This window comes from Polypterus senegalus, chromosome 11 (assembly GCF_016835505.1).
Source record: "Polypterus senegalus isolate Bchr_013 chromosome 11, ASM1683550v1, whole genome shotgun sequence".
Taxonomy (NCBI): Eukaryota; Metazoa; Chordata; class Cladistia; order Polypteriformes; family Polypteridae; genus Polypterus; species Polypterus senegalus.
The window spans coordinates 95,372,444-95,398,969 of NC_053164.1; the positions used below are offsets into that span (position 1 = coordinate 95,372,444).

The window sequence follows — 26,526 nt, forward strand, 5'->3', positions numbered from 1 at the left end:
AGGTTTTTCAGCTTCCGAGGATATTCATTGCATGTCTTATAAGGCACACTGTTTTTATTTTTTTTTTAATGCTGAAATTCTGTTGCATGGTTTGAGCTACTGCCTCAGGGTTTAGGACCCTTGAGCATACGTGCTTTACAAAAATGGCATGTTTTCAAGTTTGATACTTGAATAAGAACAGAGGAGTTTTGATTTTAGGAAAAAGGTATTCTGTATGGCATGTTGGTGCACAATTGACACTGCTGTCTTTGTTCAGTGAACTTTTGAGTCCATTCGTGGCCCAATAACTGACCGTGTGGAGTATGCATGTTTTTGTGATCCACAATCATTTTCCTACAGGTACTCTTGTGTTACCCCACACTCCAAAGACATGATTGCTTAGTTGATTGGTTACTCTAAGTAGCATGTAGTTTCATCTCCTGATTTTTTTTTTTAATTTTTTTTTGCCGGTTGTCCCTTTTAAAGAGAAGCCCTTTTTCTACCAAAGGCACACATTGTTTTTTGCCTCTTAATTTAAAGCCATGAAGACCTTCAGGCAGGGTTAATCTACTATCGGAGCGTTCTGGGTATGTACTCAGGGGCTTGTGATGGCAAAGGGCCTTTTCAACACTGTTCAATAAACTATGAAACATTTGCTTGCTGAAAGGATCAAGGGATCCAGTCTAGATCTGGCCTTGCCTTCAGGAATGAATTGTAAAGGAATGGTCTTTTTATGATGGTTAGAATAAGTAAGAATGCAGAATAAAAACAACCACAGAAACCATAGTAGCATATCAATGGAGACCTCCTGGGCAGCAGCTCTTAACAATAAATTAAAAAAATGAAGAGAAAGTGTTTTCAGTTCTGTGCAGGTATTTTTCGACAACCATTGACACACACTACCACAAAATGCTGTAAATTGAGCACAACATTCTCAACGGAACATTTACATTTAGTTTGGGGAAAGTGCTGATTATCTTGAAACATATTATTGTTTGGTTGATCCTCAGTTGATTGGTACAATCTTTTACTGTGTTTTATCACCACTCTTCATTTTAGACCTTTTGTGATGTGCATTTCATTTTGCAAGCTCTTAAGAGATGAGTTGGAAATAGTTATGTTATAAAAGTAAATTTTAAAATTATTTGTGCCTCATTCCATACTAAAGACCAGTGCATACATGGAAATGTTTAGTGGATAAGTCTTGTCTATTTTTTTTTTACTGTTGCAGGCATGTGTGCCAGTGATTTTATTGTAAATATGTGAAATCCAAATGTCATTTTAATGTAGGCGTTTTCTGTAAAATCCTGTTTATTATTCATTGCTTTAGCAGGCAACTAAAATCATTTAAATCTTAATTACAAATTGTTGTCTACTTGATTATGAGAAAGAAATGCAGTATGAGAAGAATCATTAGGAATAACAGCTGTCTTTTGAATCAAAGTGTTCCACATCTGTCCCTCCTTTTAGTCCAGCTGCTTTTTCCTTTATGGAGTGTCAAAAATACAAGATCAGGGCATGTTTAACAGTAACGGGTTTGTTGCATATTACAGGGAAAAACACCACTTACTTGATTTCCATTTGCCCCGCGGTGGAGGAGGGCAATCTGGTTGACCAATGACGCCAGTTTATCTAGGAGCAAAGATCCATCTGCCATCTTCTACTTCACTATTTAAAGCATCTAGCTATAGGAAATCCTTATCATTCTGGATTCAGCCTTCAAGGGGACCGACCAATTTCATGAGGAGCACCATCTTTTATTCCATCCCCAAAGCATGTTAATATTGACTGACTTCTCCTTGTCTTTTTGAACCAAAGTTTAATTTTTACCTTGGATATTAAACGGGATTACCTGCTGGGATACCAACTCTGTCTTGTATGAGGATGGAGGAGGGGGTTGTTGGGGAGCATGCACTGATACAGCGCATTGCCACAACCACCCAACGACAAACCTCCTCAGGATCCCAAATTAGGAACCAAGCATATAGGTAACTGTACAATGGGTAAACCGCAGCACCACACTAGTTCAAACGGAATGGAACACTGTGAGGTATTTTTACAGTGGCTGGAGCGCCAATCCTTCTACTAACCCCGGAGTACTCCTTGCAAGTTGGAGGACCTGCTTGCAGAGCTGAATGAATGTTAATGTCATGCTCAGGGCGGAACAATTGCAAGGCGAGGGACTCCAGCCCCAGCAACATTGGGTGCAAGAATGGCACTAGTTCTGGAAAGGGCACCAGTCTGTAATGGGGCAAAGTCACTATTGCACACACTGCTCTGCAGCTGAAAGATGGCACTTGATCAAACCTTTACACCTTTTGCACACCGGCGGGAAATTAAGTGGCCCAGAGAAAATCCTCACTGACATGAAGAAAATGTCCAATCCCAGGTAGTGACCAGATCAGCAGATAAATCTCATCATTACTATGTGTATTTTGAAATGTCTCCTTTGATCTTTAAACCTACCATGTCAGAATGATCCTTAATGAAGGCTACTTCATACTGTGTTGTATATTTACTCTGGCACCAGGTTTTATCCAGAGAATTCACTGTCCTCTATGTACTACTTCCATTTTCCTTACTTCGTACCCCTGGTTATAGCAAAAATGTATAATGTACTTTGCAGGACCCAAAGGTGAAACCCAGCAATCTGAAGCATGCATTGACCTTGAATAAACTGATGTCAAGTGAATCTGTTCTAAAATCTGCAACAGTGTTTATTAGGAAATTTGAGTTCAGCTATCTCTGTCATTTTCAAATGATCCACAAGGAGAACTAAATAAGAAGATAATGAAACTGCCAAGGAGAATTATCATATGACATGGTAGTAAGAGGGAATTGTTTTATCATTTTGTAGTTGCTAGGATCAGCAGCTTTCTCAAAACAGTGAATACTGTTAAAACATTACTAGGCATGCACAAAAGTTCTTATTAGCATATTGAATGTTTTCTACCAGAGCGAATGTATTTCTTTGTAATAAATCTGCCAAAGTAAACATTGTCCTTCAATGATCTATCCTTGCAGTGTAGTTCTGTTCAAAACATAAAATATTGTGTCCCCATAGGTGTTATACAATATTTTGAAAAGAGTATAACATACTAGAATTAGAATGCTACCCCATGTCCTTTGCCTTGAAGCTTCGTCATTGAAAGAAGTCTAAAACTGTCTTGCTCCTCAACCTCAAATACACATCTATTCCTTTTCAGTTCAGGGTTCCATCCTACAAGAACTGAACATTCTTGGAGTAAAACAGTGGGTTGAGCAAAGTACCATCACTTTAAAATGAGTTTTTTTTAACAATGATTATGTAACTCGCTTGCTGGCCATTAAGAGCAGATTGTGGTTTAATTCAGATTTTTTTTTCTCCTCTTTTATTGTTGTTTCATATTTAGTTTCCTATATCCGATATTTAACGCCATGACTGTAGTTCTGGTTTGTGCAAAAAGAGATCTTTTTAATTGAGTATAAGGGCACGTTTTGCATAAGGAAAATAGGTAATTGCAAAATCTTGGCATGTTCCTTTCCATTCAATTGTTATAAAACAACACAAAACTTTATCCTAAAATAGGATTACTAGCCCCACTTTAAACTCCCTCATTCACCTATGGTAAAATTATCAAGAACACCACAACACAGAGATTGTGAATTAGATTCCTGCCTCTACAAATGCAAAAAAAAAGGTCCAGGCTTTTCTTGGTTGGACTCCAATCCAAGTACTGGCCAGGTCCGAACATGCTTAGCTTCTGGTGGATGACCTCTTCTGAAGTGCATGTGGTGTCACTGCTGTGACAGTTTCCTATCTAATGTGTATTTCAACTTTTGTATTTAAAGTATAACCTACAGTGGCTTTTAAAGCTTTACTGCCTAATTGCATTTTACAAATGTACTTTAGGGAAGGTCATATGAGAGGTGCACATCTGGGCACCTCCCAGACCCACATGACTTTGGTTCCAGTTATTGCAATTGAGCATTATTTTATGCCTTTGCTAAGATGAATAAACGGAGATACCGTAAACACTCCAGATGTTCTCCTTAGCTGGTTAAGCAGGTGTGATTTGTAGAGGAATATCCGTGCAGAAAATAGAACATCCTCTTTGGTTGTTCTTGTAAAATGTACTGTTTTCATGAACATGAGTTACTTATTGGTTGTGGAGTATCTTGCAACATTGAAAACCTCAGCAGAAGTCTATTTCGAAAGAAAACAAAGAGATCTGACAAGCTTTGTTAATAATAAGAGAGCTTAGTCTGCTCTGGTTGTCAGATAGTACAAGATATCACGCCATGTTCCAGCACAGCAGTGCTGAAAATGACAGAGCTGTCATCTTAATTTATTCACACGGTTGTTTTTGTGTTAAGAGTGACAAGTCTGCATTTGCTAGAAAATGACATTTTCATAACCATGTTCTGGTGAGGTGGGGGGAGGTTACATCAGCACCATCTTATTTGGTTTTTTTTTTGTAGTGGGGGCAGATCCAGATCTAGTCTGTACCAAGTAATATGAGAGAGAAACTTACTTGTGTGCTAAGAAGAGATGCATAATGTACAAAAACTATAAACTTGAAGATTCAGATTTGTTTTGATAAAATGAAGAAATGCATTAACGTTTGATCCATTTTAAGAAAATGTTACATTCAAGAGTAGAGATGTTAAAATTCGTACTTTTTTACATTAAGGTTCACTGCTGAAATAATAAAACACACAGTATTTTATAACTTTAGGGTTTGGAGTTGGTCAAACTGTATTGAAATTCAAACCTAAGATGTAACACTAATAAAATAACCCATGTACAGTATTAAGGAAGCATTGTATGATGGCTAAAACAATGGACTCTAAGCCACAAGGCTGCCAGTTCAATCCCCATCTCTGACTCATTGCATGCTATATGTGATTTTTACATGAGTCGTAATACTGTCCTATTACTTCTCATTCTACCTGTGTGGTTTTATCTTCCTTAACTGTCTCTGAGGTCCTTGAAATGCTGTACAGTGGCGTGTTTTTCTATAACAGAACAGATAGCAACCCATAAATTCAGCTTTGCCACCAAGCAGTGGTGATTATGGGTATCTTCAGACATTTTGTATAAGTCTACTGCTCATCTCTGCACAAATATGTACACCTAGTAACATCTCTGAGGTACACCAACTAATAGCCACTTGGTCCACCATTTACCCTGGGAACAATCTTGTGTTTATGGAGCATGGTTAAAAAGTGTAGCATGAGGATTATGACCCATGTCTTGTCCAATGTGTCTTATGCACGCATCATCAACTTTTGTTGAATTCATTTTTTTTTAATGAGATCAAATGAGTAGGAAGGCTATTGCATCAAGCAGAATTCATTATCACGCTGCTAGATTTCCCTGGTTCTCTGACGTGTAGCATTATACTGCTAATGAGTTTCCTTCTGCCTTGAAGGGATGCACCTAATTCATGACAAGTTGTGAAAACCTTTGCTCTACTGGTATCAAAAGACCATGTTTTCTTACAAAAAACATACTATACAATTCTACCTTTGCTACCTGCTTGAACCTTTGACATGCAGAAGCATGAGTCCCTCATGATTGTCATCTTGCACAAAAAAATAGTTGGAACTGGTAGTCCTCCGATGAAGTGATATGAAATGTTCAGTCTGAGACTAGTGCACTGTTGAAAAGAGTGGATGTTGGTAGCTTCATCAATTGTGACACCCCTTCTGTGGCAAGTTAGTAATCTGACACTCCTCTTTGCGAATGACTGCAGTCAGTTCCCTTAATTACTGTAGCCCATCTGTTAAAGTGTAAAAATGGTGTGTTTCTCTGACCTCTTTTTGTCAATGATCAATTTCTTATCCAGGACCACCATGTTTTTTGGTGGTGGCTGATTCCCAATACACTCTTGACACTGTTGCCTTTGAAAACCCATGCAGGGTTGTCATTGTTGATAGGAGGGTAATTCCATTTCCTGTACTTTTGTGACAGTTTTGTTTAGGTCTGGCTGCACAGCTTTTTATAGACTGAAGGGCCGAAATCCATAGAAGACTTACTGCACAGTTTGGGTACAATATTTTACCACCAAGAAGTGGATGAATGAGGAAAAACTGATTGATCAAGGTCTAAACTTTACTACTTAGACCACAGACAGGCCATGTTTCTATACATGTGCAGGCAAATCTGTTAGTCAACCCAAACAAAATTGTCACAAAAGTGCGGACAATTAATAACTTAACCTTGTACCTTCATAAAACTGTATTAAAAGGCACTTGAGTAGGTATATAGTTTTGTACATTTTACTAATGAATTGCTTGTACTGTATCTCTGATTCATTGGTACCTTACAATCTACTCTAAATAATGATGTAGTCACTGACTGATCTTTTGATTTGGGTTAATTTTAAAAAAAAAAATTCTGTTGTTAAATCGTATCATTCATGTTATACCTGTCAACTTAATCCATACAATATTACAGATCTCCATTGTCTCCTGATAATTTGACAGTTCAGTGCAAAATCAAATAAGTGTGCTCTGATGTAATTTGTCACCTTAACCTGCATCAAGTTAAGCAAATGGTTATTTTTAAAGATTACTGTACACAGTTATTTTAGATTTATTTTTGATTTTTCCTGATGCAGACTATATTTCATCTACCGATTTTCAAAACTTTGAAAGTGTGTTTTTTTTTTTTTCCCAGAGACATATTTTATGAAATGCTGAAGTCACTACTTGAACTGTGTTGTTAATAACCATTATAACAAAAACACAAACATTTCAGAATCACACTCACTTTATTGGTAGCATGTGAAACATACCAGAATTGACGTTGGTTAGGTGTAAACGTGAAGTAACCCTATGTAAGTTTGTTTAAGATTTGAATACTTTGAGGAAAGAAGCTGCAGAGATGGTGTGTAGTACGGGTAACAATAGACCTGCACCTCCTCTGTGATGGCAATCTAATGAACTTTGATGACTGCTGGGAAGGGTGGAGTCGGCAGCAATCTTCCCTGCTGTCTTTTTTGCTCTGGTGATGAACAGAACTTTTAATGTTGGGAGATAATCGTTAATTTTCTCAGCTGAACAAACCAACTGCTGCAGCCAAATCTTAAAGAGAAGGCAGAAGGAAACCGAACAGTGATAAAAGGTGGTTACAATAATCTCAATGATGGCCAAGTAAAAGTTTAACTATCTGCCTTCATATACTAAGCTTCTGTAGCTGGCATAGGTAGAACAGTCTTGGTCTGGCTTTCTTTATAATGGAGGTAATGTGCTTGTCCCATTTTAATGTATTAGTGAAAGTAGTCCCCAGGAATTTGAGCGACTGAACCACAAACAGTTTTGTTGTGTGTGGTGTTGTTTTTTTATGTGTATACTGAGTTTCTATAAGTTACCATTTGCATGAAATGCTGAACTGTTATAGCAACATTTCAGGTCATTCACTTCATAACCAACCTAGAAAGACTTAGGGAGCTCCCTGTGAGCCTAAACTTAGAAGATGTAATTTAGCAAAGCATGTAGGAATAAAAATATTTTGGCAATTAATAGAGCTTAATGACACACTTGTAATATCCTGCTATGGAACCATATACAGTGCATCTGGAAAATATTCACAGTGCATCATTTTTTCTACATTTTCTTATGTTACAGCCCTGTCTATATAAGGTCCCACAGTTGACAGTTCATGTCAGAGCACAAACCAAGCATGAAGTCAAAGGAATGGTCTGTAGACCTCCGAGACAGGATTGTCTCGAGGCACAAATCTGGGGAAGGTTACAGAAAAATTTCTGCTGCTTTGAAGGTCCCAATGAGCACAGTGGCCTCCATCATCCGTAAGTGGAAGAAGTTCGAAACCACCAGGCCTCTTCCTAGATCAGGGGAGAAGGGCCTTAGTCAGGGAGGTGACCAAGAACCCAGTGGTCACTCTGTCAGAGCTCCAGAGGTCCTCTGTGGAGAAAGGAGAACCTTCTAGGAGGACAACCATCTCTGCAGCAATCCACCAATCAGGCCTGTATGGTAGAGTGGCCAGATGGAAGCCACTACTTAGTAAAAGGCACATGGCTGCCCGCCTGGAGTTTGCCCAAAGGCACCTGAAGGACTCTCAGACCATGAGAAACAAAATTCTTTGGTCTGATGAGACAAAGATTGAACTCTTTGGTGTGAATGCCAGGCGTCACGTTTGGAGGAAACCAGGCACCGCTCATCACCAGGCCAATACCATCCCTACAGTGAAGCATGGAGGTGGCAGCATCATGCTGTGGGGATGTTTTTCAGCGGCAGGAACTGGGAGACTAGTCAGGATAAAGAGAAAGATGACTGCAGCAATGTACAGAGACATCCTGGATGAAAACCTGCTCCAGAGCGCTCTTGACCTTAGACTGGGGCGACGGTTCATCTTTCAGCAGGACAACGACCCTAAGCACACAGCCAAGATATCAAAGGAGTGGCTTCAGGACAACTCTGAATGTCCTTGAGTGGCCCAGCCAGAGCCCAGACTTGAATCCGATTGAACATCTCTGGAGAGATCTTAAAATGGCTGTGCACCGACGTTTCCCATTCAATCTGATGGAGCTTGAGAGGTGCTGCAAAGAGGAAAGCGCGAAACTGGCCAAGGATAGGTGTGCGAAGCTTGTGGCATCGTATTCAAAAAGACTTGAGGCTGTAATTACTGCCAAAGGTGCATCGACAAAGTATTGAGCAAAGGCTGTGAATACTTATGTACATGTGATTTCTCAGTTTTTTTATTTTTAATAAATTTGCAAAAACCTCAATTAAACTTTTTTCACATTGTCATTATGTGGTGTTGTGTGTAGAATTCTGAGGAAAAAATTAATTTAATCCATTTTGGAAAAAGGCTGTAACATAACAAAATGTGGGAAAAGTGATGCACTGTGAATACTTTCTGGATGCACTGTATCTTAAGTTATGCACACTCTGTCCACATAAATGTAGAACGAACATGCAGACTCCATACAGACAATGACCCGGCTAGCAATCAACCCTGTGCTTATGGTATTGTGTACTAATAATAGTTTTTATTAATATAGTACCTTTTTTAAATGTTCAAAACACTTTACAAATAGTCAAAGAAATACAATAGAAATAAAAGCAAAGATGACATACACATCAAACATTAAAAAATAATTCAAAGTTAAGGATTTAAATTAAATTAAGAAACAAGCAGGGAAAAAAGCCATGAACAAATACCACAATTTTTTTGTTAGAAATATAAATGATGTTTGTCACCCACAATAATGAAATCCACCTATTATTCTTTATCAGTTTTACAGCCATATGCTGGATAGAGATCAACCATTCAATGGTTCTTCTCTAGACCTCTGCCTCGCTACAAAGTAAAAACTCAGAAAGCGATCCCCTGTTAAACTTTAGAATGACATAGTATTGTATAAAGGTTATTGCAGTCCATTCATTTGCTCTCAATGAAGCATTTCACAGAGTGAAGTTGATCCTGATATTATGACAGGTACTTGGTCCATGACATCACTCCACCCACAGTGAAACATCAGTACTAATAACCTGATTAAAACTACTATAAATGCATACATATAACATTGGCTTGGGGGGCTATGCATCTGCTTAATCTGTCATTGCAAAGATACCATCAATAAACAAGCAATATCTGTAGAAAGTAAGGTTAAATGGCTGAAATCCTAACTTCTTTGATGTGTAAAGATCAAATTTAGCTAGTATTTAGACTGGAAAAAATGTATGGGGTGGCTGTTCGAATCTGACAAATCCTCCATTTCTCCAATTTTCAAACTATTTACCTGTATTTTCCAAGTAATGTGTGGTTATATTTTAAGCGCCTTTTCATTGAAGTTTAGTGAAATTTGCCTGCCATTTGTTTCCAGGGTGGTGTCGACTGTCAATTATGGCTAATTGTCATTTGACAAGTGATAAGGCTTTGGTAAAGGGAAAGCTGAATGATGGATGAAAAAATCAATTAAATCCACACATTCAGACACCATCAGGGAGTGACACTTGTGCATGCACACAATTATGACTGTATTTTTTTAAAAATGCAGCGTACAATATCAGTATACTGCTGCTGGATTATGTGAATTTCCCCTTGGGATTAATAAAGTATCTATCTATCTATCTGCATACTTGTGTGTACATCATGCATAGACTAGTGTGGTTAAAATCTAAATTAAAATTACAAAAATTGTTTTCATTTTTGTTTCTATTTTCCAATTTTTGTTTAGTTCTATAATGCTCAAAAAAATAAAGGAACACTTTTTTTAATCTGAGCATAGCATCAAATCAATGAAACTTCTAGGATGTTGATCTGGTCAGTTGAGTAGCAGAGTGGGTTGTTAGTCAGTTTCAGCTGCTTTGGTGTTAATGAAATTAACCGGTGCACTAGAGGGGCAACAATGAGACGGCCCTCAAGACAGCAATGTTATGCTGCCTGTAACATCATTCCACATGACCAGTTTGATTGTGGGTCAGTGATGGTTTGGGGAGGCATATCCATGTCGGGACGCACAGACCTCTACAGACTAGACAACGGCACCTTGACTGCCATTAGGTATTGGGATGAAATCCTTGGACACATTGTCAGACCCTATGCTGGTGCAGTGGGTCCTGGGTTCCTCCTGGTGCACGACAATGCCTAGCTTCATGTGGCGAGTGTATGCAGGCAGTTCCTGGAGGATGAAGGAATTGATACCATTGACTGGCCCCCACACTCGCCTGACCTAAATCCAACAGAACACCTCTGGGACATTGTTTCGGTCCATCCAACGGCACCAGTTTCATTTTTACTTTTGTTTTTAATTAATGTTTTTTAGTGAACAAACTGTTTTAATATTTGTATTGGTTGGCAGAAATAACACTGATCCCAAAATCTTGCTGCCACGTTGATTTGGTGATACTAAATTGGCCATGGGTTGGTGTGAATGTGTCTTGTGATTTACTGGTATCCTGGCCAGGGTTTGTTCCCATCTTTTTCACCCAGTGCTGCTGGGTTCTCCCTATGGCACTGAATTGGATAACCAAGTTAATGATGTATCAGATTTAGAAATGTTTTTATGTATATAGGTACTATATTTCTTCATTTTTAAACTATCTTTCTTATAATTCATTCCGGTCAGGGGTTTGTTTTGTATTTAAAGTTCAATGATAATTTCTGTTTAGTAACATCTTTGGCCTATCTCAAATGATACTAATAGCTCTGAGGCTACGATTGCTGGTTCGAATCCCATAAATGCCATAAGTGACTCTACTCAGTTGGGATCCTGAGCAAAGCCTTTAACTTGCAGTTACTCTGTCCTGGGAATGACCTTAATCTGCATCCAGCCCTGCAAACAGGCCCTCCAACTTGCAGGGAAAAGGTGGGGGTAGGTGGCAGGATTGGCACTCCTCCAGCCACTTTGTTCAGTGTGGTACTGAGGTGTTACCTCTTCTCTTGAATGAATACTACTGAATTTTGAGATGTTCTTTTCACTGATTCTGGCATGTTACATTTAACAGTTTTGTTTATGGTAATCTATCACACTACCTAAATGTTACAAAAACAGCAATTTAATATTACACAGATTTTCTTCTATTTGTTGATATTTGCATTAGAAAATATGAAAAGGAAAATGATTCAAAAATTACTTTTTACAAAATGCATATTGTGCTGCTATAGCACCCTGTGTTTCTATTATTGTTAGGCAACTTTTGGTATGTTCCTATCAACCACCTCCTAGTTTATTACATATTGGTATTTCCCTAACTCTGTTTTCCTCCTGGCTCTGCTGTAGTTTGAGTTACCCTCTGCTATATTGTTTCAAGTTTTTGAGATAACGCCTTTTTATCTTCAAGTTGTCATTGGTTTATACATATTTTATATTTTCATACAGGCTTCTGACAAGAAGTTGTACAAAATATACAGATATACTTTGTGTAAAGCTCTGTCCATGTTCATTTTATCCAACTGGCCAACTGGGTCTTAGGAGAGACACATTGCTAACATGGGGATTGGGGATGGAACAGTCAAAGGTGGATTTCTGAAGCCTAATCCTTTCTAGCCTAGGGTTAATCAAAAGACTCTTTAATATATGCCTGCCTTCATAACCCCGAGACTAGCAAAGGACTGTGCTTTAATTGCGTGTCTGCATTATACCTAAAACACTGCACACTTTTTAAATACAGCTAGTTGTGAACTGCTCAGATTTACTTAAGTTTTTCATTTGAGGAGTATTGCAATCAAAATGCTGTCTGAATATTTCAATGTATATTTGACTTACTGTAAAGCTAAAATACTGGAACTTTCTCTCTCTCTCTGCTGCTGTCTTTGTTTTTATAAACTTTCTGTGACACCTGCATGCTCACTTGCATCTCCTCAATGCTTGAACTCTCACAGCCCTTCATATCACAGTATTTCTCTGCAGGAATCAGTGCGTACACTGGAACTGGAGTCCCAACGGGCACACTATGAATTGTTCCCACCTCAAGATGATATTGGAACAGACAGATCTGTCTGTCCAACCTAAGTGAACATTTAAGGCATATTTTAAAGGTCAGAGAAGGTTCTGAAAGTCTGAGGACAAATGTTTGACGGACTTATAAACACACTGCATTACATTTGCTGATGCCAGTGACAATCCAAAGTAAATAAGATGTCATTGCAAGACTTAAATGTGCCTATCAGAACTACAACAGTAATATTGAGATACATTCAGTCTTTCTTAAATAGCCTTCTTCTCTGTGATCAAAGGTACATCTCTTTTCTTGATGCCAGTTCAAAAAATAGGAAAAGGCAGTAACATATATGTCCTGCTATTCTGTCTCATCTAGGTATTCTAGAAAATCGTTTATATATATATATATATAATAACTATAGGACCAGTGAAGGTCAGGTTGTTGCACTAACTTCATGGTTGCATGTAAAAAGAAGTTGCTTATTGACTCAAGTGTATTGAAGACCACCTTGACAAGCCAGGGTTGTGAATGGAAGTTTAATCCACTACATTACTCACACATGGGAGGAGCATGGGAAAGAATGATTTGAATGGAAAAGCAGATGCTCTGTACAGTGTTAATTGATGTGAACTCCTCTTGCCTGACTCGTGAGATGTTAACCTCTTTCCTTATTGAGGTGACATCTGTAATCAATGTTCTTAAGTCCAGTTTCTTCAGATCTAGTGTCTCCAGTTATTCTGAATTCAGCAGCCCTTTTGACTCAGAAAATCAGTGTGATTCCATCTCCACATGTCTTTTGACTGTCCTCACCTTTACAACAGCCAGTGGACATGTGTACAGTATCTTTCCAAATGCTTCTGGAAAAGATGGAGAAAGGAGTATATCTGAACCTTCTATAAGTGGTACTGTGTAGCCTACAAGAAGGGGGATTAAGTCTTACTTAAGGAATAGCAAGTTCATGTGACCAATTGGTCTATGGCCCACATCATAAACACCATTCCCAGTAAAGACTGAAAGGGTGGAACTGTTACTTCCTCTAAGGGACCAATCCAGTTCTACTGCAGCTGATGTAACCAGATCGCTTTAAAGGTGTACCAGAATTCAAAAAGATTCAGTATTGAGACTTCACTGAAATTTGAAAACTTTTGTTTGGTTTGTGCTTATTGCCTTTCTCTTGTTTTGTAGGTTCCCAAACACAAGTTCATTCTTTGTTAACAGAGTTGTTGTTATAAAGTATAATGTTGTTAACATTTAAAATTAATGGAGGTATTGGGCAATACCAGGTAAGGTGTGTGCCACTTCCGCGTTCTGTGTTTATTGTTGTTAAGACAGCTTCTGGTATACTCCTGTTCTGCATTCCAGATTTTTGCATATTGGAATTTCACTAGCTGCTTCTTCCTCCCAGTTCTGCTTTTGTTATACCTTCCACTATATTTTGTTTCACGTCGGTGAAATTTTACCTTCAAGTTGTCATTGGTTTATACATGTTTGATACTTTGTATAATTTCTTGTCAGAAACCTGTATCTGTACAGAAACCTGTAGCTCCCCTCATATTAGCAACATTTACAGAAGCCAGAGATAACCAATCTCTTCCACAAACCTTTCGCCAAGCACTAATCACTGTCTTTCCAAAACAAAATAAGGACTTATTACAATGTGCATCATACAGACCAATTTCACTTCTGAATAACGACGTTAAAATACTCTCTAAAATCATAGCTAGAAGGATGGAGAAAGTGCTCCCCTCGGTAATATCACAAGACCAAACTGGATTTATTAGGGGCCGACACTTATCTTCAAATCTTCGATGCCTGTTTAATGTAATATACTCACCAACTAAATCAAACACCCCAGAAATATTATTATCATTGGATGCAGAAAAAGCTTTCGACATGATTGAATGGAAATACCTTTTTACTATTTTGGAGAAGTTTGGGTTTGGCCCGAACATTTGTGCATGGATTAAATTACTGTATACTAACCCAGAAGCTTCAGTTTGCATCAATAACATTTGCTCAGACTACTTTAAACTAGAACGTGGCACAAGACAAGGATGCCCTTTGTCACCACTGCTGTTTGCAATTGCCATTGAACCACTGGCAATACATTGTCGAAATACTGATCAGATAAAGGGGATTAGCAGAGAAGGACTGGAACAGAAAATCTCATTATATGCAGATGACATGGTACTGTATATATCGGACCCAGAAAATTCTCTGCCTGCAGTCTTAGCAGCACTCACAGAATTTCAAAAGCTCTCTGGTCTCAGAATTAATCTGAATAAAAGTGTACTCTTTCCGTGAATTCGCAAGCATATAATATTAGATTAGACACCCTTCCTTTTATCATTGCAGAACAGTTTAAATACCTCGGGTAAACATCACAAGTAAACATAAAGTTCTATATCAACAAAATTTCGTCGTCTGCATGGAAAAAATTAAACAAGACTTGCATAGATGGTCAACCCTTCATCTCACACTAGCTGGAAGAATTAACACTGTTAAGATGAATATTCTTCCTAAGCTCCTTTTTTTATTTCAAAACATACCAATATACATTAATAAATCGTTCTTTAAGCAATTAGATTCAACAATAACCTCATTTATTTGGAATTCTAAACATCCACGCATCAAAAGAGCGACCCTACAAAGACAAAAGGCAGAAGGTGGCATGGCTCTACCTAACTTCCAGTTTTATTACTGGGCGCAAATATACAGGCGATAAGAACCTGGACACAAATAGAAGAACATACACAGGCATGGACCGCAATAGAAGTAAAATCCTGCAGTACTTCTTTGTATTTCCTGCTCTGCGCTCCAATAAACACACGTTATCGGCAATACACTAATAACCCAATTGTGCTCCACTCACTTAGAATCTGGAACCAATGTAGAAAGCATTTTAAGACGGAGAAGCTTCTTTCTGTGGCACCCTGCAAAAGAACCACCTCTTTCAACCCTCACAAACATATGCAGTTTTTAATATCTGGAAAAAATTTGGACTTAACTTGTTAAGAGAGTCTTTGCATCCTATGAACAATTACAGTCCAAATTTAACATTCCAGCTACAAATTTCTTTCACTATCTTCAAATCAGGAACTTTGTTAAACAGAACCTTCCAGATTTTCCTCATCTTGCACCCTCATCCACGCTGGAAAAAGTATTGCTCAATTTCAAGGAGTTAGACTCCATCTCTACAATATATAAAATCCTTTTACAATCCCTTCCTTTCAAAGATCCAAGAGGACACTGGGAAAATGACCTCTCAATTAATATATCAGAAAAGGAGTGGAAAGTAGCAATGCAGAGAATTCACTCAAGCTCCATATGCAAAGCATACAATTATATAACTCAAAATTATATATCGAGCACATCTGTCTCGACTAAAACTCTCCAAAATGTTTCCAGGGCATGATCCAACCTGCGACGTTGCAACCAAGCCCCAGCCTCACTGGGTCACATGTTCTGGGCCTGCACCAAATTAACATTATTCTGGACAAAAATTTTTAATTACCTCTCAGACAGTCTTGGACTCACAATCCCTCCTAACCCATTAACAGCTGTGTTTGGGGTTCTTCCAGAGGGTCTTAAGGTGGAGAAAGACAAACAAATTGTGATTGCATTCACTACACTGTTGGCACGCAGACTTATTCTGATAAACTGGAAGAACCCAAACTCTCCTCTTTAAGTCAGTGGGAAACTGATGTGTTATACTATTTGAAATTGGAAAAAATCAAATACTCAGTTAGAGGATCTGTGCAGACTTTTTTCAAAACATGGCAGGATCTAATCAGTAATATTTTGAAATAAGTTTATAAAGCACAGAGAATTTGTTGATTTAGGTATTTTTTACAAGCCTTAAATTTTACACCATTTGGCTTGCTCTCTCTCTCAAGGGTGGGGATCGATCTGTTCTTAGCATAATTCTTTTTTTTTTGTAAAAACTTGATTACTATGTATTGATTATAATAAAATTAATAAATAAAAAAAAACCTGTATTAAAGTACGGTATATGGATTCTCCGACTTTCTTGGCGAGTAAAGCTACCTGTCCATGTTCATTACGACCAGTGGGTCAACTGACATAGAATACAATTTTTTAATCAAACTTTTTAGGTATTTTTGATATGAACTCCACCTTAAACTACTGTTGGAGTAAAATTGTTTTACATGTTCTTTTTTATAAATGTTTGAGCCCAGAGTTCTGTTATCCTTAGCAAGAGATTGTTGAACTGATAGGTTTCTAGGTTAAATCCCATTGTCCTGGCTTTATCAAGAACTAGCTGACTCGTGTGGACTGTTGGTATAGTACCTAAAATCTAACTGCAGAAACATCAGTTGTCTTACACAGTATTCACAGCAGAGATTCATGTTACCACAGTACTGTTCTGAAATCATTTCATTTGCAAATGCAAATTCTAGATTTTTCAAAGTTGCTGCTCATAGTTTAATGAGATTTGCATTGCAATTGATGATAATTTGTATCTGGTTGTAACCAGTGAAACTCAATATCAAAAATCAAGATGGTCTTTTGTTTTGTTTTCCTTTTGTCTAACTTAACTGTGGCAATTGTCATTCCTTCAGATTCATTTGTACATAATTATTTCTCTCTCAGGTGTACTATGTGTTTCTTCATCAGTCACTTTTTATTCTACTTGTACGCATTGGTGCAACTTCTTTCGCTGTTCAGGTGACTGATTTTGTTCAGATGGACACTCCATGTGCAGTGCTTTTTTTTGTGTCTTTATGTTTAAGCAATCAATGTTAATTATGAATAATTGACCATTTAGCCAGAGTACCAATTTGACCACTCTTTCCTTGAATTTCTACAAAATTGGTTTTACCTTGATGCAAGCTTATTTAATTGTAAATGTCGGGTGGAAATTAACTGACTTAGATATATTTATATTTCTGGCTGTTACTATACATTTTTGAATTTTTAAATTAATTTGAAGAGATGCTAGTATTAATACAGACCCAAGCCTCAGTTCATCTCAACTGCCTTTCGGACAAGCTGTGCACTTGTGAGATATGAGTGTAAAGGATCTGATGGCTACTTTACATGTAAAATATATGAGAATGTAAGAGACTTGGAGGAACCTAAACTGAGGTTAATTATTCCTGTAATCTGCTGGTAGCACTGTGATCACTGCCATCTAAGGAGCACTGTTACACCCTATTGGAGAAGCTGCTAGTTTAAAGATATAAATGGCGACAATTCAAAGTGAGGATAAAAGTAAGCTTGGAAGGCTTCAGACCTGGCCAGACTCCATGTAATGTAAAATTTGATTTTATATACGTTGTATGAACTGCTGCATCTTACAGTGAGTTACAGCAAGTTTTGGCACTGTGGGTACTTCAGAGAACTGGTTTAAACTTCCTAATTTAGGTCTCTATTTTAACGCTGACCAGACTGGTTTGAAAAAGCAAGGGGTGGGAACTGGAGATTTATATGGATAAGCAAAGGGAGCATAGGACAATTAAAACTAAATACATGATCCAGACACTGAAATATGGACTGAATTTGTCCACGATTTGCACAGAGAGGTAAGTCAGCATCATCCTGACTGACTCGGAAACAGGAATGATTCTGACTGTACCCCTGTCTTAATAATGAATCATTCTGAAAGCTAATGACTTCAAAGAAAACAAACGGCAATCAACATGTTCCATTATGGACACTTCAATTGGGACCTGCTCTGTTTAAATATTAATGAGCTTAAATATAAACCTGAGCAAGTCGAGCCATCTTACAAACCAGTAATTGACCACAGCAGCTCTGTAAATGGAGTAGTGTTGGGGTGGTTGTTTTTATTATAATATATACAGTTATGTGCAAAAGTAACACCCTCTTACAGTTCTGTGGTTTTATGTATCGGGGTAAAATAAAGAAATATCTTGTCCTTACCATTACCATTAACTGTATTTAAATCTAACCTCTGTTGTAAAACAATGCATGACAGATTCTCCCATGTCATTTATTTAACAAAAATGTAACCAAACATGTGGTGGTGTTCATCTGAGGATGCATTTACCTAATCTTAGGACCTGCTAAGGACCACATTATTTTGATTATGTACTAATATGTAAAACCTTAGAATTGAAAGATGGTGTACTTTCTTTTTCACATGACCATATTTTGAGCTTCAGTAAAATTTTAAATATTTCCTTGGGGACAAATAATGAATCCATCTGTCTATATAGATTTTTTCTGTTTACATTTTTCTTTATTAAGGGTAATAGTGTCAGTTTTTCCATTGCATCAACCATATGTCCTTTGTTGTAGGACCGTTTGTTGTAGCATAGTGCTAATGTTAGTGATGCTCCATTTATTGGAAAGGGAAAAGTGCACTGCGTTTTTTTCCTAAATAGTTACAAAACACATCAAAACACAATACTTTGATGGTGCATTGCACACATTAACACTGAACACACCCACCCGAGTGTAACTGTCAGAAGGACAGAAATTGGCTTGTCATTAGGGATGCTCCAATCAGGTGTTTTTTTTTTTTAAGGCCGATATCGATCACTGATTTCAAGTTACTTGAGTGGCCAGTTCTGATTACCCTCCCCATATTATAAAATATGGATTATCATTTTAATTGCAGTATGTAGTACTTCTTTCTCACCAAAAACTTATGCTGTATGACACAGCAACACGTAATAAACAGTTCAATCTTTAAAAATGCCTATTGTATACTAAGCAGCAATTTCAAATTTGTTTCTTTTTCCAATTAAAAGTGTAAGCTTCAGCATTTCAAACAAGCTAGCTGTCCAAACTCAAGCGGTGTCCATTTTAATTGAAAGGACAAAATAAAGGTCTGAATTCCTTAAAGTAGCTTTCCTTGCCGTTTGTCTAATTGCATCTCCTATTTTACTTCTGCCTCAACTACTGTAATACCTTGTATGAAGGAGCACTGCAACTAAATCGCTGTAAAAAAGCTGGTTGAATAATATTGGTTTTGGTGATCGTCCTTTTTACTGATCAATGAAAATCGGCAGATTCCAGTTGTCAGCCCATCAACCGAGGAACCCCTACATTTATGTAGATGGGCAGAAATTGTCTATAGTATTTGGTAATGTTTTGTTAAAAGTAACTCTCTATAAAGATTCTTCTGTTAGAAAGTATATGGTAATAAATTGAGGAGCTTAATGGTTTCTTTTTCTTAGCTTTTTAGTTCTGTGTGTATAATATATATATATATATATATATATATATATATATATATATATATATATATATATATATATATATATATAATATTATAATAGAGAAAGAGCGCATCACTTTTTCCACATTTTATGTTACAGCCTTATTCCAAAATGTATTCAATTCATTTTTTTCCTTACAATTCTATACACAACACCCCGTAATGACAACGTGAAAAAAAGTTTACTTGAGGTTTTTGCAAATTTATTAAAAATAAAAAAAACTGAGAAATCACATGTACATAAGTATTCACCGCCTTTCCTCAATACTTTGTCGATGCACCTTTGGCAGCAATTACAGCCTGAAGTCTTTTTGAATATGATGCCACAAGCTTGGCACACCTATCCTTGGCCAGTTTCGCCCATTCCTCTTTGCAGCACCTCTCAAGCTCAATCAGGTGGGATGGGAAGCGTTGGTGCACAGCCATTTTAAGATCATCTTTCCCTTTATCCTGACTAGTCTCCCAGTTCCTGCCGCTGAAAAACATCCCCACAGCATGATGTTGCCACCACCATGCTTCACTGTAGGGATGGTATTGGCCTGGTGCTGAGCAGTGCCTGGTTTCCTCCAAACGTGACGCCTGGCATTCACACCAAAGAGTTCAATCTTTGTCTCATCAGACCAGAGAATTTTGTTTCTCATGGTCCGAGAGTCCTTCAGGTGCCTTTGGGCAAACTCCAGGCGGGCAGCCATGTGCCTTTTACTAAGGAGTGGCTTCTGTCTGGCCACTCCATACAGGCTTTGATTGGTGGATTGCTGCAGAGATGGTTGTCCTTCTGGAAGGTTCTCCTCTCTCCACAGAGGACCTCTGGAGCTCTGACAGAGTAACCATCAGGTTCTTGGTCACCTCCCTGACTAAGGCCCTTGTCCCCCGATCGCTCAGTTTAGATGGCCAGCCAGCTCTAGGAAGAGTCCTGGTGGTTTCGAACTTCTTCCACTTATGGATGATGGAGGCCACTGTGCTCGTTGGGACCTTCAAAGCAGCAGAATTTTTTCTGTAACCTTCCCCAGATTTGTGCCTCGAGACAATCCTGTCTCAGAGGTCTACAGACCATTCCTTTGACTTCATGCTTGGTTTGTGCTCTGACATGAACTGTCAACTGTGGGACCTTATATAGACAGGTGTGTGCCTTTCCAAATCATGTCCAATCAACTGAATTTACCACAGGTGGACTCCAATTAAGCTGCAGAAACATCTCAAGGATGATCAGGTGAAACAGGATGCACCTGAGCTCAATTTTGAGCTTCATGGCAAAGGCTGTGAATACTTATGTACATGTGATTTCTCAATTTTTTTATTTTTAATAAATTTGCAAAAATCTCAAGTAAACTTTTTTCATGTTGTCATTATGGGGTGTTGTGTGTAGAATTCTGAGGAAAAAAATAAATTTAATCAATTTTGGAATAAGGCTGTAACATAACAAAATGTGGAAAAAGTGATGCGCTGTGAATACTTTCCGGATGCATTGTGTATGCATATGTGTGTGTGTTTGGAATTTGGAATCCACAGCTTCTTATTTATTATTTAATAATAGACCCCTCTTATACTCCACACTAGGGATGCCACAATACCAGGATTTTAGTATTTGATACCAGTACCAGTGAAATTTCATAATACTGAATACCTTTCAAATCCATGGCAAAACCATAAATCCCTTTCAACAGCTTTTTCATTAAAAGCACCTCCATTATTAAAGTGAACAATATTGTTAATAATGGGGGCGGGGTGAAAGACCCCTTTCCAAGGTCATAGATCAAATGTATATTACAATGGAATAGCTTTTGGGTGACCTGTTAAAAGTTTAAACTGACACAGTTGGTCCAGATTTTTCTTGACATCGAAGACACCACTTCTACTTCCATCTAACTCCTTGTGCTTTTAGTGGTTGGACACCTACAGTTACGACTGTAGCTCGTGACTTCTTCATTAGAGATTTATAGTGGACTTGCTAATCACTGATCTTTGCATCTCCCTTGAGCTTCACCAAGCTTTCCCCTTTCCATTTCACACCTGACTGTACATGCAAAACATGATCACTACTCCTTTGTTCCTGTCCAGGATATTGCTCCTTCAGTCATCCGTCTAAACTACTAGTTAGTGCTGTTGGCTTGTCCTATCAATTGCTTCTGCATTGTCCTTCATTTGCACAAAACCCAATTTCTGTGTAGAGCCATGAACATTAGTGTTTCAGTCTTTTAACTCTAATAGAACATCTCTCTATTATCCTTGAATCACTGAGTACCTTCTACCTAGTCATTTGTATCAAGTGGAAAGTGTTTGGCTTACCCACATTTGAAAACCTATAGAAAAATAATTCAGATCATTTGTTGTTTCATTTTCTACATTTAATTTCCACCCCTGACATTCCTATTACACTTCACCTTCTCATTTCTTGATTAGTAGAATACTTTGAAGACCTCTTTGTGTAAACTTCAGGTCAAATTTTCTGCAGTATTCTTATCTGACTACTGACTTTCATCTTCACCAGTATTCGTTCTGTTTAGTGCCTTGATTCTTGCATAAGCCTTGTGCTTTCCTTATTGCTAGTTTAGTCCAAAGACATGCAGGTTAGGTGCATTGGCAATTCTAAATGGTCCCTAGTGTGTGCTTGATGTGTGTGTGTGTGCGTGTGTGTGTGCCCTGGCGCCCTGCCCAGGGTTTGTTTCCTGCCTTGTGCCCTGTGTTGGCTGGAATTGACTTCAGCAACCCCCCGTGACCCTGTAGTTAGGATATAGCGGGTTGGATAATGGATAGTTTAGTTTTACAGTACAATTGTTTATTGGTTGTACTACACAAAATAAAAAACTTTGGCTGAAGAAACTGTTGGGGTGGGGGGAGGGGCTGTTCTAGAGGATTCAAACAAACTATAGAATCAACCAAATACCTTGAACAACACAATATTTCATTCAAATTGATGCCTAAGACAACCATTCGTTGATTTTATTTTATATCATATTAGGTTTTCTAAAGTTATTCCGTTGAGAGTCTGGTTCCATTGACTATAATTGGCATCATCATGACCCCTTCTCTGGATGAAGCCCATTTGTAATAAAGAATGATTGCTTCTTTAAGTCTGGTATTAAATTTCTAAATTGACTTGTCCTGACTGAAACAGCATCCCTCATTATTTTTTTATAAATGACAGCCCCAGCTGCTTCCACCTTCTGAATTGAGTTCTGTTAATTAGCCCTGTTAAGTGTATTCTGAAAGATTTATTCTCTTTCTTTCCAGTAATGTGATAAACAACTCCCCCAAGAAATTTTAATACCTTCTTATATAAAATTTGTATGATTTTTCTCCTCTTCGATTCTCCCCTGCCTTGGGAGATCTCTGATGCCAACCTTTAAAAATATTTAAAGACTGCAATGTAGGCATTTCTTATTAAAGTCTTTATGTATTTTAACATAAATGGATGATCACACCACCTGTACCGTGTAATTGACTGCTCAATCAGTGTCATTATCATTAAGAGCACAATATTCTGTTCATTAAATATACTATATTTACACTAAAAGTATAAATACAAAACATATGTTCCAATATATTCTGTAATATCATAGCATTCCACTTTGTGGGCTGTGTGAGCTTTAGCATCAGGCCCAAGGCAGGGTACCAGTCCATCACCAGAGTCACCAGTAAACCTAATCAGCCCACCTTTGGGTGCATGGGAGAAAAACTGAAACAGACAAAAGGAAGGATCTGCATATTCCACCCAGACAATGGCCATGGTTCACAGACCTCTATAACAATAAGAGTTTTTGGAAAAATTACACTACACAATGGGTGGGTTACGTTGTGTGCATGCCATGACTCACTAAGATTATGTAAGTGAATGCTACAACTGGAAATTGATGTAGAGCCATGTCATTTGATGGGGACTTGAATTGGTAGTGTGAGTGAAGGAGTGAGTTAGTGTGCTTTGTGCTGTACTGGTGCCCCATACAAAGTTGGTTCCTACCTTGACTGTTGATGATGCAAGGAGAAAGTCCTGTACCATGAATAAAAGTGGTTAAGAAGAATGGATTGATGCCTTGATGCTGAGCAGAGCTGGGCCATTTTATTATGGTTTTACCCAGCCCAGGTTCTCTTGAAAAGTACATTTGCTAAAAGCAACTCTTATTAATTTTAATTGATCTTTTTTTTTATTTCAATGCTATTAATTGAACTTTGAGTGGCTAGTAGCTAATGATAATACCCTGGGTTTTTAAAGTGTTTTACCTTGAAGGTAAATTTTCTATACTTGGAATTTTTTGTGATAAATACTCATTTAAAAATTTACACAGCTAAGTAGCTGTGACTGGTGTTTAATTTGTGCCCTGAAGGGATCTTATGTTTTTTTTCTTTTATTCCCCCTAATTCAGGCAGCCGGTTTTGCTCTGGTTCTCAGACCCTCCCCTGCCTAACTGCTGAGCTAGCACTATAAGTGCAAGTTGAAGGTGTAACTGACACCTTGGTAAGGGTGAGTGGATTCCACAGCTTTTATGAAAAGGCCTCTGTAGTCTCTTGAAAGCTTATTAAACCAGAGCCTCATCCTGACACAAGCAGAGGTCAATGGAGATGTGACTTTGTTTGTGAATCTATCTATGGCACTGGATAGCTTGTGTCAAGAAAAGAAAGGATGGAGCAGAACCACCAGAAAGAAGAGATTATGTGAAGCACAGGATCTGTCAGTTTCTGGTAATCTACAAATAATTTGTTTAGCAATGTCTTTTTTTCCTTCTCTAAAGCAAGTACTTTCAATCATCAATGTATTTGGGTAGAACACAATACAGCAACAACATCCACCTGATTAGATATTGTTAACAAGAGGACAATTTTCCATGGTACCAAAAAGTACAATTTTATGGAGGGTGGAATTCACTTAAGGTATAGGGTGCAGTAGCACCTTAGAGTGACAGGGTGTGATTGGCACAGCAATTTACTACCATTCCATTTTGTTATTTTGCTAACCATAAAGTCTCATTATCTATCTTAATGAACTTCTTAGTATTTTGACAGCTAGGTGTGTTTCTTTTGTGTCGAGGTATGAAAGGCAGCATTGTCTCCCTAAACTAAGAGTGAATCGTCTTAAATTTAACTGTGTGAGGATTCACAGATTATGAATGCTTAAATCCCATTTTGTGAATGTCATGGAATTAATTTTGTAGCACAGCCCAAGTTGCTGCACGGCATGCCCTACACATTAGACCTCTATTCCAAAAATGTCAGTTTTACACTTTGATCAATTGAATTACAAAATATGTTCCATATCAATAAAAGATGGGTTTGTACCCAATTTATGGGGTATTTCTTAGAAAAGGATAGTTGATCTGACTGATCAGGTTATTTAAAGAGTATAGTAAGAGTCACAAAATACAGCCAGACTTCACAAACTGTGGAAAAGCTGCCTGCCTCAACTTTAATTTTCTTTCACAGTACGTACAAGCTGGTCAGTGCCAGTATCCCTTTAAAAGCATTTTGGTAAAGTAGAACTATTGTTTCTGATCAGGCCTTCCTTCCTGAATCCATCCATTTTCTTAATCCTCTCATCCAGGGCAGGGTAGCCTGGGTCTATCCCAGCAATCATTTGGTGCAAGACCATCTCAGTTGAGGAAGAAAAGCCTTTCCTATAATGGCAGATTTTGGTTGAAGACCTAACAACATTCAGTGTCAGAATTTAGCAATCATTGAGGAAATTGGGAAGAAAATGCAAGTAAAATCTCTGAAAGAATATTTCTCGTTGCCTGAGTAACTGGTCCTAATTCTTAATAAGTCTGGAATAAATTATTAATAGTGACTTGGCAAAATTTTCCTTATTAAATTGTTCAAAGCTTTTAGGAAGTTTTTCCTGATTTAAAAAAATAGTAACAAATTGACAATCGGTACATCTTCATACAAAACAACATTTATTTATATAGCACATTTTCATACAGGGCGGCATGGTGGCGCAGTGGTAGCACTGCTGCCTCGCAGTTAGGAGACCCGGGTTCGCTTTCTGGGTCCTTCCTGCATGTTCTCCCCGTGTCTGCGTGGGTTTCCTCCGGGCGCTCCGGTTTACTCCCACAGTCCAAAGACATGCAGGTTAGGTTGATTGGCGATTCTAAATTGTCCCTAGTGTGTACTTGGTGTGTGGGTATGGATGTGTGTCCTGCGGTGGGTTGGCTTCCTGCCTTGCACCCTGTGTTGGCTGGGATTGGCTCCAGCAGACCCCCGTGACCCTGTGTTTGGATTCAACGGGTTGAAAAATGGATGGATGGACATTTTCATACAAATAATGCAGCTCAAAGTGCTTTACATGATGAAGAAAGAGAAAAAAGACAAAATAAATAAGAATTAAAATAAGGGAACACTAATTAACATAGAATAAAAGTATGGTCCGATGGCCAGGGAGGACAGGAAAAAAAAAAAAAATTTGCAGGGGTTCCAGGCCATGAGACCTCCCAGCCCCTTCTAGGCATTCGAACTAACATAAATCACCTCAATCAGTCCTCATGGTATTCAGGGTTCTTATCGAAGAACTTGATGATGATGGTCATGTGGACTTCTGGCTTATGTCTGTAGGGACATCACGGTGCTTTAATCAGGTGGTAGTGGCGCAGGTCGCCACCCCTAGAAAACTGGAAAAAAAACAGAAGAGAAAGTAGGGGTTAGTACGGATTTTGAATATGCATACCATGAATAATAATGATAATTAATTGAATATACAGAGCATTAGGAATTAAACTAAGATGAAGCTATGAGAAAGCCATGTTAAAGTAATGTTTTCAGCAGTGTTTTTTTTTAAATTTTTTTTTTATTTAAAAAGTGCTCCACTGTATTAGCCTGACGAATTCCTATTGGCAAGCTATTACAGATTTTAGGTGCATAACAGCAGAAGGCTGCCTCAAGTTTAGCTCTTGGAATTATAGACACTCATTTGAAGATCTAAGGCAACGATTTGGCATGTAAGGTGTAAGACATTC

At 38.0% G+C, this 26,526-nt stretch overlaps 1 protein-coding gene across 5 annotated transcripts in view; it reads left to right on the forward strand.

The window, feature by feature from the left end:
• gal3st3 (galactose-3-O-sulfotransferase 3) overlaps positions 1–26,526 on the forward strand; it is a 124,588-nt gene that overhangs the window by 60,418 nt on the left and 37,644 nt on the right. Inside the window, exon 3 of one of the 5 annotated variants that reach the window (XM_039769296.1) lies at positions 23,947–24,262. The exons of the other annotated variants lie outside the window; for them this stretch is intronic. The gene's annotated coding sequence lies outside the window, so the exon portion shown is untranslated. The remainder of the gene's footprint in view (positions 1–23,946; positions 24,263–26,526) is intronic. 5 annotated transcript variants of the gene reach the window in all.